This window comes from Schistocerca piceifrons, chromosome 3, assembly GCF_021461385.2.
Source record: "Schistocerca piceifrons isolate TAMUIC-IGC-003096 chromosome 3, iqSchPice1.1, whole genome shotgun sequence".
Classification (NCBI taxonomy): domain Eukaryota; kingdom Metazoa; phylum Arthropoda; class Insecta; order Orthoptera; family Acrididae; genus Schistocerca; species Schistocerca piceifrons.
In genome coordinates this window covers 543517122-543537012 of record NC_060140.1, presented here as the reverse complement: position 1 = coordinate 543537012, position 19891 = coordinate 543517122, and positions in this window count along the sequence as shown.

Sequence of the window (19891 nt, the reverse complement as noted above, 5' to 3'; positions counted from 1 at the left end):
GCATAGAATTAGTATTATATTTAGTAGACTCTGGCCATGAGTGTTGTGTATTTTTTGAAAGTACCTGCGTTCCTTTTTATCGTCATGTAGAGGGATACCGTGAATCATCAGCGCAAGTAAAGTCTGCCACCAGGGAATAATAATGGCGAACAATAGTTCATGAACCTTAGGAGGTTGTGTGAATTACGCCAGACAATACGGCATGTTCTCCATGTTCTTCTTTACATACCTCCTCAGATATGTAGATACAAAAGAAGTGTCTCTCATGCCATACATCACACTATTCAGATGTTCTTGTGTAGATCAAACATATAGGTGATTCGGTATTAGTAAACAACCTATGATTTCTCTAGTCCGAAAAAGGTCACCGTCGGAACGGAGGTTTGGAGCCGGGATGTAAATCGAAGAGCGGATAATACCAGTAAACTACGTATGCGTATTATATGTTTCGCTACGAGCAAGCAGTTGTGGGAAAAGAATTAAATACGCTGGAAAGCTATCTGCTTTAGGTGCTTTGTAAGAGCCAACGGGCGTCAGAGGGACGTGGTAGCTGGCATCCCGTCAGGCTCTTGACATGTACACAATGGAGCAGTCACATTCGCCGGTCGAAGCCTCCCTCACTAAACTCATAAATGGTTCAAATGGCTCTGAGCACTATGGGACTTAATAGCTGTGGTCATCAGTCCCCTAGAACTTAGAACTACTTAAGCCTAACTAACCTAAGGACATCACACACATCCATGCCCGAGGCAGGATTCGAACCTGCGACCGTAGCAGTCGCGCGCCTCCGGACTGCGCGCCTAGAACCGCGAGACCCTGGTATCGCTTCTGGAGCACCTATAAATGGTCGCGGACTCCCAGTTGTTGGTTACTGGCCGGCACTAAACTCATAGGAACCGGCGTTTGAAAGACACTGAAGGTAATGGAAGGCTCATATTCGTATGGTGTGAGGTCAGTTGTTCGCTATGAATTAATTTAATTGGTTCTTCGAACTTACCCAGATCTGTTGTGCTCTGTTTGAGCAAGCACGTGATGGACATTTCAGTTCTCCATTATGACTCTTCTATAATGACTGTTATTTACATCACTACCTGCTAATTCGGGCCTTTAGCAACTTTTAAGTGAATACGTCTATACTCACAGAACCATGGGCGATAACCACCTTCTATGCTTGTCAATACTTTAAAATAACTACTCCCTCAGGCCAAAAATACAAAAATAATAAAACTCACCCCACAACCTGCACGTAACATCACCCTACTCAGGTTACTGTGGCACTTGGTATTTGCCGGTAAACAGTTGTATACTGACTCACAGTCGCCACACCTCAGCGAATCACACCTGTCGAAATGTCCTGGTGGTATGGTACCTCACAATTATACACACCGTCGATGTGTTTGAAATGTATGTATGTGTGTATGTATGTAAGTATGTATGTGTGTGTGTGTAGTCCGCCTCATAGATACTAACATGTTCAAGTTTACCTCCTCTTTTATAGTAAGTCATCATATAAAAATCTCAAACCTGAAAATGTACGTTATGAGGCACTGATTTTTATAAATCAAATTGCAGATCACCTGGGAATTATATGCAACCTTCATGTCTCCCTACCCTATCGAACACACGGCTAAAAGTCTGCAAGAACCTTACGCTACGTAGCATCGTTTGTTCATTCAGAACAGTAACCTGCTCCATTTTAGTAAGTTTGTAAATTTATGTCTCCTGCAGTTCATTCTTCACTCTTCCTTTCCTGCTTTTATGTGATACATGCGTTAGGGATAGTAGCTATAGCTGAAACAACCGGTTTCAGACTACACTGGATTTTTCACCGCCAGATTAAAATGAGACTGAAAAACGCTCAAAATAATCGGCTTTTTATTGGGAAGTGTGCGATATGGTGAGTTGTGGGGTTGAAATAGTTCAGTCAAACACTGTTCACAACAACCAACGTTTCTGTTAGCTTTCGTACATATATTATTGTGGCTCAGTGAGGTAAATACACCTCTCCTCGTTAACACTGGGCGGCAGTAACGTATGGGCGGCAGCGTCCGCCCAGAATTTTGTGCCATCGACCAGCAATGGTGACGGGCTGCCATAGCCTACTAGGCCACGGCTGTGACCTCAGCGTCGCACTGCTTCTCTCAGCGATTGTGACATCCCCTCTAGACAGACGCCCTGGCCCTCATGCGTTCACTTTGGTGGGATGTGGAAATTGCTCTGCTCGGGATTAGAACTGTTGCCCCTGGGCAGAGTCAGACGGTGGGCGGCGCTGTAGCACAGTCCCTCTTGGGACTCCGTGCTAGCGGTACTGTGGCACTATGTCTCTGCAGGAACTTAGGGCTGGAGGAGACAGGTACCAGCCTGGACTCATACCCATGGCTGCTGCTGGCGATGCTCCGTCGTTCTTCATGTCTGTCCGACCCCAGCGTCGTGGTGGTCCTGCAGAGTTCGGCGGCGTTACCGAGAAGGCGACTGGATGATGAGTCAGTAACAAATATGCCCTGCCTCAAAATATGGTACTATTTATACTCATTTGTTCCCCTACAACTCTCATCTAGTCTCGTTGTTCATCAAAGAGACCAGCACATCGTGGTGGTTATTCCTGAACTAAGCACTTTTCTGCTGCGATCAGCTCCCTTCACTACCCAACCTGCTTACCTTTCTGTTTCTGCTGTCCTATATGTCGCCACACCGGTGGATTCCAGCCTGTGACGACTCATGCAATTCTTCTTGTGGCTTCCAAATAAAACATTCTTATTATTTTTCCGCTGAAACATAGATCGTGGCGTTACATTGTCCTCCTCCAAGCAGAAGATGCAACTTCTGGGGTCTAGATTTGCCCTGGATTTCCAATGATGTTTCGTAGCCTACATGCTGATAGTATTACTAGTGAGTCGGTTCCTCCGGAATCTACCAGTTACTATATTTAAGCTGGATGTGAACATCTACTCTCCATTTCAACGTTGGGGAACCCAATCCTCTGTGTCCGGCTCGTCGTCTCAGGCACGTAAAGGGTGGGGAGAGCAAGACTAATGTCACTTTGGTGTTCTGAATTACTAAAAATCTCAGTCACTCGAAGCCTTTTATCCCAACACTTGTTTCATATCCATCAACAATTGGCTCAAATGGCTCATAGCACTATGCGACTTAATTTCTGAGGTCATCAGTCGCCTAGAACTTAGAACTAATTAAACCTAACTAACCTAAGGACATCACACACATCCATGCCCGAGACAGGATTCTTACCTTCGACCGTAGCGGTCAATCGGTTCCAGACTGTAGCGCCTAGAACCACACGGCAACCCCGGCCGGCTCCTGCAACAATTGTTCGGCCGTAATTCACTCCTCCATTGTGGCTATTACCAGAGTTAGAGTATGGTCCAGGCTCGGTTTCCAGACGTCGTTACGAATTTAAGACTTTGCTTGGATAATATTTGCAATGGTTCGTATGGCCAGAATAGCTGTGGCTGTGTCACATTCAACAAAATAACTCTGTCAAGGTGGCTGGCAAATGGATTGCGTGTCCGGTTATCTCAGACGTAGTCCTGTTAATGAGCAGCCCACTACCATGCAATTTTATAATTAACCCCGCAAGTTGAAACCACTTCACTGCCATATACTGAGAACGCCCAGTGTGGTCCTCACCACCAGAAACGTGTTTTAGGCTCAGTTACCTGAAAGGACGTCCTAGTTTTTATCCCTGAACAACTGCATGTTGCATGTACTAACTCCTGTCATAATATTACGTGTCAGGCGTCTAGTGTTCCTGCTCTGGCGTTGCTGAAACTCCTCTTCAGTAATCACCATGTGTTGATCCCAGTCTTCTCGCACTAACAAGACTCCTTCTTTCCTTACCAGCACAAATATCCCAATCGCTACCAACTTCACCAGGTAGGCGTGCATCGTGTAACACCTGAATATCAAACGCTTATCGCCTCCTTCTTTCCTACCTTAGTACGTCAACCTGACAGCAGGGACCATCATTATGTTCCCTCCACTCAGATGCCCTCCATCTCCGAAGAGCATAACTCACCCCAATATATATAATTTCTACTCTATACAAACTACACAAATATACAGTCTTATCGGAAATAACACAACTTACAAACATACCCTATACTACACACATGAAGAGGAATATTACAAAATCACAAATCGTACTACATTGCAAGATGCAACACTCAATGTTCCACTTCCCGTGGTGTTTCCATATGTGTGCACTTCTTCGCTTCGTTCTTTGACTTTATTCCGAAATCCCCTGGTATCGCTTCTGGAGCACCTATAAATGGTCGCGGACTCCCAGTTGTTGGTTACTGGTTACTGTTGTTTTAGATAAACCGGCGAGGTGGTTTCGATTACCTGATATGGATCCTGGTAACATATCAGAAATTTCTTCTTGTCCCCTTCGGCACGTATGGACTTCTTACCAAAATCCATTGGCCTACTTTGTATTGGAATAGCATACCCAGTCTCTTCATTTATTCTTCCTGTTTTTCCAGGGCTTCGGTATTCGCTCATTGTATTTTGTTCCATACTTCCTTCACTTTTCTAGCACATTCCTGGAATGACTCTCCGCTCTTACCCCTCTGCCTCATCCTGTCGAATGGAGATGAAATTTTCGTCTTATAAGCAATCTCGAATGGCGACAATCCTGTGCTACGCACTTATTAAAAAGGATAAATTAAAGATTTGCGTTCACGTAATAACTGAGCATTTTTCAAATTGTCTGACGAACTCACTCCATTCTTCCGATAGTTTGAGGATAAAATGGAATAATTCTTTTTTTATTCTCTGTAATGCCACTTCTTCAATAGGTCTGGCATAAAGTTTGTTTCTTGGTCAGTAGTTATTTTCTCCAGTAGTCCCATTTTCAAGATCCTCCTATTAACTTATGCTTGTGCAACTGCACTTGCTTGCTGGTCCTGCATCGGCACCATGTTGATGTAATGAGAAAAATGAAGTTCGCCTGTAATTATTACATGCCGGTGTCCAATAAAACTTAACGGTTTTTTGCCTCTGGCAGTACTTACATCAGCACTTGAATTCAGCTTAATACAGTTTCTCACTTATAGATGGATATCACTTTTCCTTCCTCTACACCAGTGTTTTTCAGCCACACTCCGGTTCATCACTCTACAAATTCCATGGCCAGGCAACTCATTGCCTCAGACTTCATCCCCCAGGTTGTGGCAAAGCCATGTCTACGCAATATCCTTTCTTCCAGGATAGCTAGTTCTGCAAGTTTCGCAGGAGAGCTTCTGTGAAGTTTGGAAGGTAGGAGACGACGTACTGGCAGAACTTAAGCTGTGAGGAGAGGTCGTGAGTCGTGCTTGGGTAGCTCAGTGGTATATTCGGCCTTTGGCTGTGAAGCGGTGCGGTACGTCCCGGCCGCCCCGTGTCGCGTTTCCGGATGTGTTGTTGCTTACCGCACCACCACGCTAGTGTTGAGTGTTATAGTTACGTTCCTGACATCCGATGGCTCTTTCGTATCGGAAAGCCAGGGTCAAGCTGCAGTTTGACACTACATACCCAAGACCCAATGCCCACGAAGTAGAAAGATTTTTACGCGATGTGATACATGTTGACCCGAAGAAGCTGCTAGGTATCCACTTACCTATTGTCTCCAGCGTAGTCTACCTTAAGTTGGCTGACGACGAAGTCTGTGACCAACTTTTAAGAGGCTCGAAGGAAGGTTATACGTTCTGTCACTCTGACAGAAACGTGGATGTGGAAACGCTCGAATGTGCTGGACTGGGAATACAAAATGTGCGTGTGTTTGAGCTACTATCTGAAGTTCCAGCGGATTTGCTCGCCCTTGCTCTCCTACCTTCCGGCACATTCCTCGGTCATGCGGCCGAAAAGTGGAAGACTTTCGAACAGCCAGTCCTTAACGGGGTGCGGCAGGTCCGTATCGAATTGAACCGCCATATACCTTCATAACTCACGTCCACTGGTTGCCGTGCGATAATAATTTACGACGGTCAGCCGAGGACCTGCTCCGGATGTGGACAGATAGGACATGTGAGTACCGAATGCCTGCAACGTCGTCTCGTGCAGACATCGTCAGCCGACCAGATTCGGCCGTCGATAGCGACCTCTATGCCGATTACGTATGTTGCGGTGGTGAGGCGGGAGATACCACCTGTTTATGAGGACCCTTCTATATTGGTGCAAGCCCTGGAGGCTCCTGCAACAGTTCCTGAGGAGTCCCCTGCGTCTTCCAGCTCCGATGCCTCTGTTGCTCTCTCGCCGAGCCCAGGCGCACCGCTACAACAAGCCGACGGTGCGGTGGAAGTTGAAGAACAAGATGGCAGTTCCAACCTCTGCCCTGCGCCGGACACAGAAGCGAAACAGCGTAATCAGGAATCGCCGAAGTGCCATAAGAGACTGCGCATAACGACCGACGCAGTATAACGGCCCAAGGAAGCACCGATGGATGATGAGGTGCTTCGGCCGATAAACCGTTGCGACACGGACGATACTAACGGATCGCACGATTCCCTGTCTTCTCCAGCAACCGGTTGGTCCGCGCACTGTGGAGATGCGGTAGATCCCCGAAGGCCCGCCCCCGAGGATGCACTCACGATCTCTCGAGATCCAGATTACCGACCTGCCTGGGAGACTTGGCACAAGAGATGGAGAAGAAGGATGCATTTCAGGACCCTGACGATACCCCGATGCCGTTGGCAATGTCTACGTTGACGGCGACAGACGCCTACACCGGCATGACCCACATCCACCGCTTCCTATCTCTACGCCCTAAAGACGCTCCATACCGTGACTACTGCCCACCTGTAATACCAACGACAGCCCCCTTCGACTTGATAGAACAGGCATACGGCCTCGCCCCGATCAATGTCAACGGGGTTACTTCTGCTCTCAAAACCCGTATGTTGCAAGGTACGTTACGAGCTGCGGATCTGGATGTTGTTTTCCTTCAAGAAGTTCTATCAGGACTCTGTTCTATACTTACGGATACGACACCTACCTATGCCTTAAGATGTGGGTGGAGGAGGTGTGGCTATTCTGCTAAGGGAAGGGATTATGGCAACTGATGTATCCTATTTACCGTCGGCCCGGTTGTTGCACTCACGGTTTGTACAGTTCGTCTGATCAAACTGTATGCTCCTTGCGGCACCGACAGAACGAGAGAACGTCTCACCTTTTTAGCCGACGACATAGCACTGCTCCTCCAGGCAATACCGACCACTTGGTGTGGGCGGAGACTTCAATTGTGCGCTCAGTCCATCCGTTCAGATGCCGCACTGTACAACCTGCCCAGCACTTCAGGCGCTTGTATAGGACTTGGCTTAGTCAGACATGTGTATCATACAACACGGCGACCGAAAGGCATACACCTATTTTACTAGTCATTCCGCGAGCCGTTTGGATCGATTTTACGTCACACGCGGCATGCGATCGGCAGTTGTCGACGCTAAGATGTGGCCGGCAGCTTTCACAGACCGCCTAGCGTATGCCTCTATTCTCACTCTCCCCCGCCAACGTCTCCGACGAAAAAGAGTTCCTTGGGAATTCAATGTGGCCTTTCTTGATGAGGTAAATTGTCGATGTGATGTTGAGTCCTCATGGAGCAGATGCCACCAGCGATTACCCGCCTACAATTCAATACTTCAAAGGTGGTTGCGGTGTGTCAAGCCCACCTTCTGCAGAACATTAGCCAGCTATAGACGAGATAGGGCGCGCTGGTATAATGCGGCCACTGATTCCTACTACACTGCGCTCCTCGAACTGGCTGTGCAACCGCCGTCGCCGGAACGACAATCGTCTGAAGACCACGTAAAGGCACAGTTGCTACGTATCACCGTCGGGATTGCGGGTGTGGGCGACAAAAACTGACGATGTTAGAGGAGAACGACCTACCCTCCACCATATCATTAAAGATAGATGAAGATGCAAGACGCAGCGCATTACGAATGTCGAGACGGAGGATGGATGTCGAACTGAAACGCAAATGGGCATCGTCCGAGCGTTCACACAGTCATATACAAGATCGACATAGGAGTCAGGGAAGTTTTATCCGACCTACCCGTCTCTCGGAAACAGCAACATGATGCTACGCTCTTGTCGGAGGTGACTTCAGATAAACTACGACAGGCTTTATTGCGCGGTGCTCCCAACAAAACGCGAGGACCTGAAGGACTCCCTATTGAATTTTAGGAAAGGTTTTTGATCTTATGGGGCCAATGTTGGTCAGGATGCACAGCGAAATCCTGAACCCCGATTTTCAAGTATCATCTGAATTCGCTGAGGGCCTCTTCATTCCGATGCCCAAACCCGGAGGAGGCTGTCGCCAATTGATTTTCGACCACTGACGATGATAAACATCGACTACAAACTGCCGGCCGCTGTGGCTCCAGTCTGGAACAGCGCGACCGCTACGGTCGCAGGTTCGAATCCTGCCTCGGGCATGGATGTGTGTGATGTCCTTAGGTTGGTTAGGTTTAAGTAGTTCTAAGTTCCATGGGACTGATGACTTCAGATGTTAAGTCCCATAGTGCTCAGAGCCCAATTTGACTACAAACTGTTTACACGGATCCTTCTTGAGAGGCTCATACCTACAGTAATGGCAGCCATTCACACTAATCAAACCAGCCTCGGAGGCCACACTAATGTGCTTATGACTTTGAGCACGCATAGAGACGAGGTGGCGCTGATGCAAACTAGCCGTCTCCACGGCGCTCTTGTTGCGCTGGATTTGGACCATGCTTTCGATTGCGACGAAATTGGTTTTCTACATGCAGTTATGGAATACATCGATATCCCACGCACATCTGTTATGCTTTGTTTGATCCATGGGGCGGTCACGAAAAATATGGTAAACGTCTATTTTTCCGCCCCCGTCCGTATCAACAGCTCCGTCAGACAGGGTTGTTCTCTTTCTGCCATGTTATTCGCCATTGCCCTCGAGCCAGCTCTTCACGGACCACGGAGATGCGTAACCTCCGCTCTGTGACCTTACGATGTGGTGCATACGCCGATGATGTGACGTTCATAGCACGGACTGGTGACGAAATACGAACGGCGCTTTCCTGGCTCCAACAGTATGGGGCGGTGGTAGGGAGTGTGATCAACCCCCGGATATCACGCCAAATGAAGGTGGGACGAGGCATGTCTGCAGAACTCAATCTACCCTCGACAAAAGTAAATACTCAAATGCTTACCGATATCGCTCTATCGACAACATACGGCAGCCTTTACTTATCGTAAGGTCTTACGACGACTCAAGAAATTTAGATAGTTGGACATTTTGTAACTCGCTCAGTACGTCAATGTGTACATGGCTTCTCAACTTAACCATTATGCCCACGTATTACCCATGAAAGACACGATGTCTTGAAGGATACAGGCTTTGCTCCGATACATGGTGAACGCTGGTGCAGTTTTTAAGATCCAATTTGTTACTCTTACCTTACCCTCCCACAAAGGAGGTGTTGGACTCACTCACGTCAGACAACGGAGCGTTGGCCCTGTACTTTCACTCAATGCGGCGACTCTGGCTTTCAACAACAGACAGTCTTCCTTGCATCCTGATAGCATAGGTCGCCCCACACACACTGTGCCCACCGGTACCACCGCCCTCGCTATCACATATTAGGACGTTTTTCGTGGGGCACAGCTATATGTTGGGCGTTATACCGGACACACGGAATCCGGCAGCAAAGATTTATTATAGTGTTCTACAACGTTGGAATCCGGTTAACGACATTGTACGACGTCACCCCACAGTCGGCTGGAAGCGGGTTTGGCGAGCCATCCACGCGCCATTCCTGTCCACTTTAGTGCGGTCGATGTGGCATGTGGTCACTAACGAGAAATTTACGACCTGACGAGGGCCACATGCCATTCAGCTAACTGACGACCACATGTGCCCACGTTACACGTTAGTAGATACGGACGAACACAGACTGAACTGTGGCCCCGCACGCGAGTTCTGGAAGCTGATCCACCAGATACCAGCTTTGCTCCTACGCCGCCCGTGTATTTCGATTGTGCCCCTCGACCTGTTTCATCCCGACGCCACCAATTTCCCGATGACCTGAATGAATGTCAATTGGATGCAGGGAATAGCGATACACTACATGTACCGCGAGGGCGTAAAGGAAATCCTCGATTTGTGGCAATACATGATCAACGAGTTCCTGGTCTTAACAAACAGAACGCAATACCAGAACCTTTTTGCTAACTATTTGGGGTCATCATTCATTGACCCACCGCTCAGCTGGGGTATGCCGGGTGTGAGAAGAAGTTGACTTGCAGACGTGATATTTCCACGATTCCTCTACGGTAACAGAAAAAGTCTCTGACTGTGTGCTACGGCCTCGGACACTCCGATGGTTGATGACGTGATGCCCATTGTAATGATGACTGCATCTTACTGGCCGCCCGCTTCGATAAGGTGATCCCAGCGGCCAAGATGGCCCTTTTTTTGTTTACATTATTTTCATAACTTCTGGCGAATGGCTATCTTGTTTTTCTTGCTCCTTATGCTAAAAATTTAAAAAAAATGTGGTGCTGATCATCGGTGGTGTAATGAGGGAGACATCGTGGCCAGGCCTCGGAATCTGACCCTTGCCCGCCTTGCCTCCTCCAACCTTCCACTAACTGTGCTCCTCAAAAACAAAGAAAAACAAAACAAAATTAAGTGATAGGGCACTTGCCTACGACACGAAAGGTGAAGGTCCAGAGATCGAGTCTCGATCCAGCACACAGTTTTAATCTACCAGGAAGTTTAATATCAGCCCACACTCCGATGCAGAGTGAAAATTTCATTCAGCTACATGATCGTTTATACACAATGATAAGCCTCCGAAAGTTATTCACCTATTCTTATGTAGTTTCGACACAGCAATGCATTGGAATATGCGAACGTTTTGGTGTATATGCTGGACTGCTATTTACTATTTGTAGTCTGCCGTTGGACATAGAAGCTGAAACACCACTTACACACCATTGTTATCTAATAGGGAGGTTCTGTAGGACAGCTCGCAATCCATGCAGCTACCATGCAGTACCAACTACCACGGTACCTACTATTTCCTGAATTTGAGCACTTATGATGCCAATATTCCCGTTCTACACTTGGGTGATTTCGGCTCGAAGAATAATTGGGTCAGTGTCACCCCTGACGTCGCTGAAAAGTACATTTCTCTTTCAAAGAGAACCTCGCCGAAACTAATGACCCGGTTACTGGATTCGCTTCGATTCATGTACACGTCTCTGAAGAAGAATGGCTTGACGAGAAATCAACTGCCTCTTAATAAATTTTTGAGTTAAACTTTTGAGTCAAAAGGCTTAAATTCTTCCTATCTACATGATTCCTTCTGTTCACTGCGCTAGGGCTTCCATAGGACGCAATGTTAACTCCGTGAGGGGCGGTAAACTCCATTAAAATTTACTCTATAGAGCAGCAGACTGCTTTCGTGGGCAGCAGTGCGGACCGGTCTCGGCCGTCCACGCCACTGCGCGCGGAGTATTTGTTTACTTTCGGTCACCGCGCTTCTCGGTCGAACAAGCTATAATGGCTGACTCTTACAGGAAAAGACTGTTCTTCTTAAGAAAGTTCCCCTTTAAAAAAAAATGGGTCAAATGGCTCTGAGTACAATGGGACTTAAGTTCTGAGGTAATCAGTTCCCTAGAACTTAGAACTACTTAAACCTAACTAACCTAAGGACATTACACACACCATGCCCGAGGCAGGATTGGAACCTGCGACCGTAGCAGTTGCGCGGGTCCAGACTGTAGCGCCTAGAACCGCTCGGCCACACCGGCCGGCTCCCCCTTTCAAATTAACACGCACGACCCAAAGCATTGGCCGTCAATCGCTACCTGCTCGAAGATGTGAAGATCCTCCGTCACGATCTCATCGACATACACCTATCGATCATTAGCAGCGTCGTCTATGTTAACATGACTTCCGACGCTGCCTGCAACGAGATTGTTCAACGGACGTGACGTGTACTAAAACTGCGACACTCCGACGGCAACGTCGGGCCTGTGGATCTCGACCCTATTGGACTTGGACTTCGAACGATACGTGTATTCGAACTGCCTTTCGAGGTGAATGAAGATGAAGTCATCGCGGAACTAAGCCCGTACGGAAGAGTCCAGAGTCACGTAGCCGAGACATGGGCGCAGTTTGAGACTTTTTTTTTTTTTGGTCATCAGTCTACTGACTGGTTTGATGCGGCCCGCCACTACTTCCTTTCTTGTGCTAACCTCTTCATCTCAGAGTAGCACTTGCAACCTACGTCTTCAATTGGTTTGCTTGACGTATTCCAATCTCTGTCTTCCTCTACAGTTTTTGCCCTCTAGCTCCCTCTAGTACCATGGAGGTGATTCCCTCATGTCTTAGCAGATGACCTATCATCCTGTCCCTTCTCCTTATCAGTGTTTTCCACATATTCCTTTCCTCTCCGATTATGCGTAGAATCTCCTCATTCCTTACCTTATAAGTCCACCTAATTCTCAACATTCGTCTATAGCACCACATCTCAAATGCTTCGATTCTCTTCTGTTCCGGTTTTCCCACAGTCCACGTTTCACTACCATACAATGCTGTACTCCAGACGTTTATCCTCAGAAATTTCTTCCTCAAATTAAGGCCGGTATATGATATTAGTAGACTTATCTTGGCCAGAAATGCCTTTCTTGCCATAGCGAGTCTGCTTTTGATGTCCTCCTGGGTCCGTCCGTCATTAGTTATTTTACTGCCTAGGTAGCAGAATTCCTTAACTTCATAGACTTCGTGACCATCAACCCTGATCTTAAGTTTCTCGCTGTTCTCATTTCTACTACTTCTCATTACCTTCGTCTTTCTCCGATTTACTCTCAAACGATACTGTGTACTCTTTAGACTGTTTATTCTGTTCAGCAGATCATTTAATTCTTCTTCACTTTCACTCAGGATAGCAATGTCATCAACGAATCGTATCATTGATATCCTTTCACCTTGTATTTTAATTCCACTCCTGAATCTTTCTTTTATTTCCATCATTGTTTCCTCGATGTACAGATTGAAGAGGCGAAAGGCTACAGCCTTGTCTTACACACTTCTTAATACGAGCACTTCGTTCTTGATCGTCCACCCTTATTACTCCCTCTTGGTTGTAGTACATATTATATATGACCCGTCTCTCCCTATAGCTTACCTCTACTTTTTTCAGAATCTCGAACAGCTTGCACCATTTTATATTGTCGAACGCTTTTTCCAGGTCTACAAATCCTATGAAAGTGTCTTGATTTTTATTTAGCCTTGCTTCCATTATTAGCCGTAACGTCAGAATTGCCTGTCTCGTCCCTTTACTTTTACTAAAGCCAAACTGATCGTCACCTAGCGCATTCTCAATTTTCTTTTTCATTCTTCTGTATATTATTCTAGTAAGCAGCTTCTAAGCTGATTGTGCGATAATTCTCGCACTTGTCAGCTCTTGCCGTCTTCGGAATTGTGTGGATGATGCTTTTCCGAAAGTCAGATGGTATATCGCCAGACTCATATATTCTACACATCAACGTGATTAGTCATTTTGTTGCCACTTCCCCCAATGATTTTAGAAATTCTGATGGAATATTATCTATCCCTTCTGCCTTATTTGACCGTAAGTCCTCCAAAGCTCTTTTAAATTCCGATTCTCATGCTGGATCCCCTATCTCTTCTAAATCGACTCCTGTTTCTTCTTGTATCACATCAGACAAATCTTCACCCTCATAGAGGCTTCCAATGTATTCTTTCCACCTATCTGCTCTCTCGTCTGCATTTAACAGTGGAATTCCCATTGCACTCTTAATGTTACCGCCGTTGCTTTTAATGTCACCAAAGGTTGTTTTGACTTTCCTGTATGCTGAGTCTGTCCTTCCGACCATCATACCTTTTTCGATGTCTTCACATTTTTCCTGCAGCCATTTCGTCTTAGCTTCCCTGCACTTCCTATTTATTTCATTCCTCAGCGACTTGTATTTCTGTATTTCTGATTTTCCCGGAACATGTTTGTACTTCCCCCTTTCGTCAATCAACTGAAGTATTTCTTCTGTTACTCATGGTTACTTCGTAGCTACCTTCTTTGTACCTATGTTTTCCTTCCCAACTTCTGTGATGGCCCTTTTTAGAGATGTCCATTCCTCTTCAACTATACTGCGTACTTCGCTGTTCCTTACAGCTGTATCTATAGCTTTAGAGAACTTCAAACGTATCTCGTCATACCTTAGTACTTCCGTATCCCACTTCTTTGCGTATTGATTCTTCCTGACTAATGTCTTGAACTTCAGCCTACTCTTCATCACTACTATATTGTGATCTAAGTCTATATCTGCTCCTGGGTACGCCTTACAATCCTGTATCTGATTTCGGAAACTCTGTCGGGCCATGATGTCATCTAATTGAAATCTTCCCGTATCTCCCGGCCCTTTCCAAGTATACCTCCTCCTCTTGTGATTCTTGAACAAGGTATTCGCTATTACTAGCTGAATCTTGTTACAGAACTCAATTAGTCTTTCTTCTCTTTCATTCCTTGTCCCAAGCCCATATTCTCCTGTAACCTTTTCTTCTACTCCTTCCCCTACAAGCGCATTCCAGTCGCCCATGACTATTACATTTTCGTCCCCCTTTACATACTGCATTATCCTTTCAATATTCTCATACACTTTCTCTATCTGTTGATCTTCAGCTTACGACGTCGGCATGTATACCTGAACTATCGTTGTCGGTGTTGGTCTGCTGTCGATTCTGATTAGAACAACCCGGTCACTGAACTGTTCATAGTAACACACCCTCTGCCCTACATTCCTATTCATAACGAATCCTACACCTGTTATACCATTTTCTGCTGCTGTATATATTACCCGATACTCTTCTGACCAGAAATCCTTGTCTTCCTTCCACTTCACTACACTGACCCCTACTATTTCGAGATTGAGCCTTTGCATTTCCCTTTTCAGATTTTCTAGTTTCCCTACCACGTTCAAGCTTCTGACATTCCACGTCCCGACTCGTAGAACGTTATCCTTTCGTTGATTATTCAATCTTTTTCTCATGGTAACCTCCCCCTTTGCAGTCCCCTTCCGGAGATCCGAATGGGGGACTATTCCGGAATATTTTGCCAATTGAGAGATGATCATGACACTTCTTCAATTACAGGCCCAATGTCCTGTGTATACACGTTACGTGTCTTTAATGCAGTGGTTTCCATTGCCTTCTGCATCCTCATGTCGTTGATCATTGCTGATTCTTCCGCCTTAAGGGGCAATTTCCCACCCCTAGGACAAGAGAGTGCCCTGAACCTCTATCCGCTCCTCCGTCCTCTTTGACAAGGCCGTTGGCATAATGAGGCTGACTTCTTATGCCGGAAGTCTTCGGCCGCCAATGCTGATTATTTATCAAAATTTAGGCAGTGGTGGGGATCGAACCCGGGACCGAAGACGTTTTGATTAAGAATCAAAGACGCTACCCCTTTTTTTTCTATTTCTTTTCTTTTTTTTTAAATTCTTATTTTGTTCGCTTTCGTTCGTTGTATGTGCTCGAGGCGGACGTCGTAAGACATCCGTTGAAGTTCGTCTTTGATCGGTTAACTCAGTTTCTTTTTATTACAGAGGGCTGCTAACCCTCTGACCGAACACGCTGAGCTACCGTGCCAGCTAACCCTTAGACCACGGGTTTGAGACGTATCCGCTGCTTATTGGTGTGAGACAAGTCCGAATAAATATGAAACGGCATGCCCCATCCTACATTTCTATCGGCGGCTGCCTTTCTGTGTTCATTTACGACGGACAACCTCGAAGAAGTTCCGGTTGTGGCAAAGAAGGCTATGTCCGTAATGTATGCCTGCAATGCCGCATCAGACAACTACGGCACGACGATACGAACACCGACCGAACCACAACCGCACTTCCTATCGCCTATGCGGCGACATTGCACGTCCATCCCTCAGAAGACGCAGTTCGTGAGCGTCTCTCTAGACTGGAGGCGAGACAGCACCTTGCCACAGACATTACCACCCGCGAACATGACTTCAACCGGACAGACCCTCTTCTAGAAGATCACAAGAATTTCAGCGAGAGCCTTATGGAAACTAAAGACCGCATCATAGCACCCGCTGCTTTTGTACCGGAACGACGTGAATCTCTTCCTTCGTCAGGCACCGAAACACATTGCTGGAAGGAAAAGTCACCTAAACGACTTAAATGCGGCAAGACATCGGAATTGACCACTGAGACCCCTCCGCAGGACGAAGAGATGGAACATAAATCTGACGGAGTACACGATAACTCTTATTCTTCTGCCACGGAGACGCGTCATCCACAAGACGGTGAGCTGTCCAACAGATATCGTGAGGAAGCCCCGCGCCCAGAAGCCATGGAACATAGCACGCCCGTTGTCACCGACGCAATTGAGCTGACTCGGCCAGCGTTGCCACCTCTGACCAATGATGAAACTGACGGACATTTTTCGTGGGTGGATGACACGGATTTACCACCTCCACCCCGATGTTAACCAACACTAAAAAGGGGGATGTTTCTAGGACGACTCCTGTCACTACTATGAACTTCCAGAATCCACCACGACAATCTTCACCAGCTACTCACCTATCGACAGCACAGATCCCCCATCAGGTATACCGAATAGCTACCATCAACACCAATAATATCGGCTCCGACGTTAAACTTCAACTACTCCGTATAACGTCCCCAGTGAAATAATAAGAAAAGACTTAAAAACAGTATATATAAGGACGAGACATTTAAAATTTGAATAATAAGTGGACACTAGCCGCTCAGGCGAACATACATTTTTCTCCGTATTATAATAATTTCTCTGTGTAAGTTTCGGGGGCAAAGAAATATAACAAAATGATCTAAGGAGACGACAAGATACGCTCTTTTGTTAATTATTTAGTCGTCTTTACTTTTTCTCTTGTCTTGGTTGCTTGTAGACGGACATCTTGCGAGTGCTGGCTAATGTAAGCATATTTGTACTAATTAAGCAGATAATATATTGATTTAAAATTATTGTTCACTTTTAGTTTGTAAGAGGGGATCCCGATTTCTTGTCCGCCTTCCTTGATTTAACCTGCTTTCGAGTAATTTACAGTGCAACAATCGCATCGGCCGATGCAGCGAACTACGCCATTACGTGGCGATATTAACTTAATGAAACTTAGCGGAAGCGAAAAACTCGCCCGCTATTAGCATAATATAGATTTTTCTCCACAGCCGCCCGACGCTGCAGAAACTACGTAGCTTCAAGATTCTTATTTTCAGTACAACAGCCGAGAGCCTGAGCCAGGACTCCGACTAGAATGCAATTGCTAACGGAGGTAAGGAAAAACACTCTCGTGCGTGTGTGGACCGCAATTGTAATTAATAACTAACGATTTTTTGCTTTAAAGTGAGCTGACTAGCCGAGGGAATTAGTATGAAAAGTTTATTCAATTGTTCAACTTGTATGTTCATGCTTTAAGATTCAGTGAGTCTAACGTTCATTAACGTAAAAAATAATTTCGACTCAAGTTAAATATTGTTAAAAAGAGAACTTCACAAAAGCATTTAATTGTAAATCAAAATTGAATGAAATATCATTTTGATTAAGGCCCACCACGTAAGTCGTCAACAATCAACATTACCAATCAATTCCTGTAATTAAATTACGACGGCCGACTGACGCAAGACTGGCGCAGCAACTTTGGGGCCCGATCAAACAAAATGCGAGATTTATTAAAATGATACTTGAAATTGTAAAGAATGTATTTATGTATGTGCGTAATTGTTGTAAAATATTGATGCCTACATGAATTCTTTTATATGTACAACAAAAAAACCACACCCTGAGGAGGTCTGGAGAAAAAAAAAGTGAAGAGAAGAAGGATTACGTGAAATAGAAATAACGAAGAAATTGTGCAAGGATCCTGTGTAGCTCTGTGCGGAATGTCGAACCCATGTGCTTATCAGATACCTTCGGTGAAAAAATAGTAAGTAAAGTGTGTTTATTTGTGTGTTCATGTGTTTATTTTTGGAGGGGATAATTATTCGTGTATGTATCAGTGTTAAAGATTTGTCAGTGGCTTAAAGTGAATTTATTACGGGTAAGATAGGACAACCTAAAGCATGCGTATCAGACGAACAAAATTCTGTTAACATGGAAAGTGAGTATCATTTGCAAAACGCAAACGAATCACAAGTCACCGCCTCGGATAAAATAATTTCCGGAATGGGCGGCGAGGATCTGTGGACAGTGAATAAGAGTAGAATAACAACAACTCCACTGCCTGGGCAGTGGGGCCAATTGAGTGCTAGATTAAGCGGGACACCAGTATGCTCACTGATTGCAGATCGATTTGCAGAATTTCTGCGTAGGTTAGAAGAAAGAGATAGGGAGAGAGATCAGAAATTTGCTCGGATGCTCCATGAGCAAGGGCAACAAAGAGACGAAAAACTGGCTCAGATGCTACATGAGCAGGAGAAAAACTTAATGCAAAAGCTCACTGAGCAAAAGCAGTGAAGTGAAGCGAAACTATACAGTATCCAAAGCGAACTTGACGAGACGCGGGACGCTTGCAAGGAAATACCCGATCTTGTGCAAAGCTTAGCCGGCGAGATGCAAAAATTACAGATATCGCTGGCTAGGCTTGAAGACAATGTCCAGACTTTAACCAACCGCGTGGATAATGTGGAGATAGATGCGCGGAAAAGTATTGATACGTATTTGGAAGTGCAAGCTTAAAAAGTCGAAAAAAGAATTTTATGAATGGCTAGAAGTAAAGGATCGCGAGATATCTGCAAAGATTGAAAGCGATGTCAAAACAGCTATAGAACAAGCGACTGCCGCAGCGAGTGTAAATATTGACGCAAGCGCTGCCACACTACACGCCGAATTAACACAGATCAAATCGCGTGTGACAGCGGAGTTGCCGAATTGGCAACAGGAGGTCGCGCGGAGACTGTCTGTGTTAGAAAGCAATGTAAACAGTGGCGGACAGATGAATCCGACTCCGCGTGCAGATTACTATAATAACGCTGACGGTATGTAGCGTGCGAATGCGCAACAGCAACATAATGTGAATTACGGCCACGAACAATATGCGATACCGTGCAGCGCATTTCACGAAGTAATGAATGCCGCAGAAGGTAGCTATCAGATGTGCAAAAAGGAGGACAATGTGATAAAACACAGGACATTCCAACCATTCAATAGCGGAAAACGAAATGTTCACCCTGTGGTATTCATTAAGAGCTCCAGGAATGTGTTTCCCAGGACATGGACGGAAAGACAAAGAATACAGTTCGTGGTCTCCTTTATTCGAGGTGACCCGGCACTGTGGGCCACCGACGTGTCCGAAAAATGTCTAACAATGCAACAGTTTGAAGGTGCATTCTTGCAAAAATTCTGGTGCGATAGCGTCCTAGAAAGACTACGCAGAAACATACAATCCTAAGGTGGGAACGTTACGCAAATATTTTGAAAAGTATATAAACCAAACCGGGTACCGGGACGAGCCAATGTCCGATCGTGACATAATCAGATTAATAAACATTAAGTAGCCCAGGGAAATCAAATGATATTTCACAATGTGCCGGAATATGATATAGAACAATTCATGGAAATAGTGGATTGTGTTGACCTATTGATCGAAGACATGAAAACCGAAAACAAGTGGAACCATGCAGGCTGTAATCAACAAAAAGCCGATTACAATGGCAGCCACAATAACGGTAGTAACTTGGTACCAAATGATAATGGGAATAGGCAAGAGCACCGGCAACAGAATCGAGGCACAAACAATGGCAGTGGCTATAACGGCAACGGTTATAATCGTCAAATTCGGAAGAGACGTCATTATGGACGCATGACTAGTGGATATACTGGTAACGGCAATCTGCAATG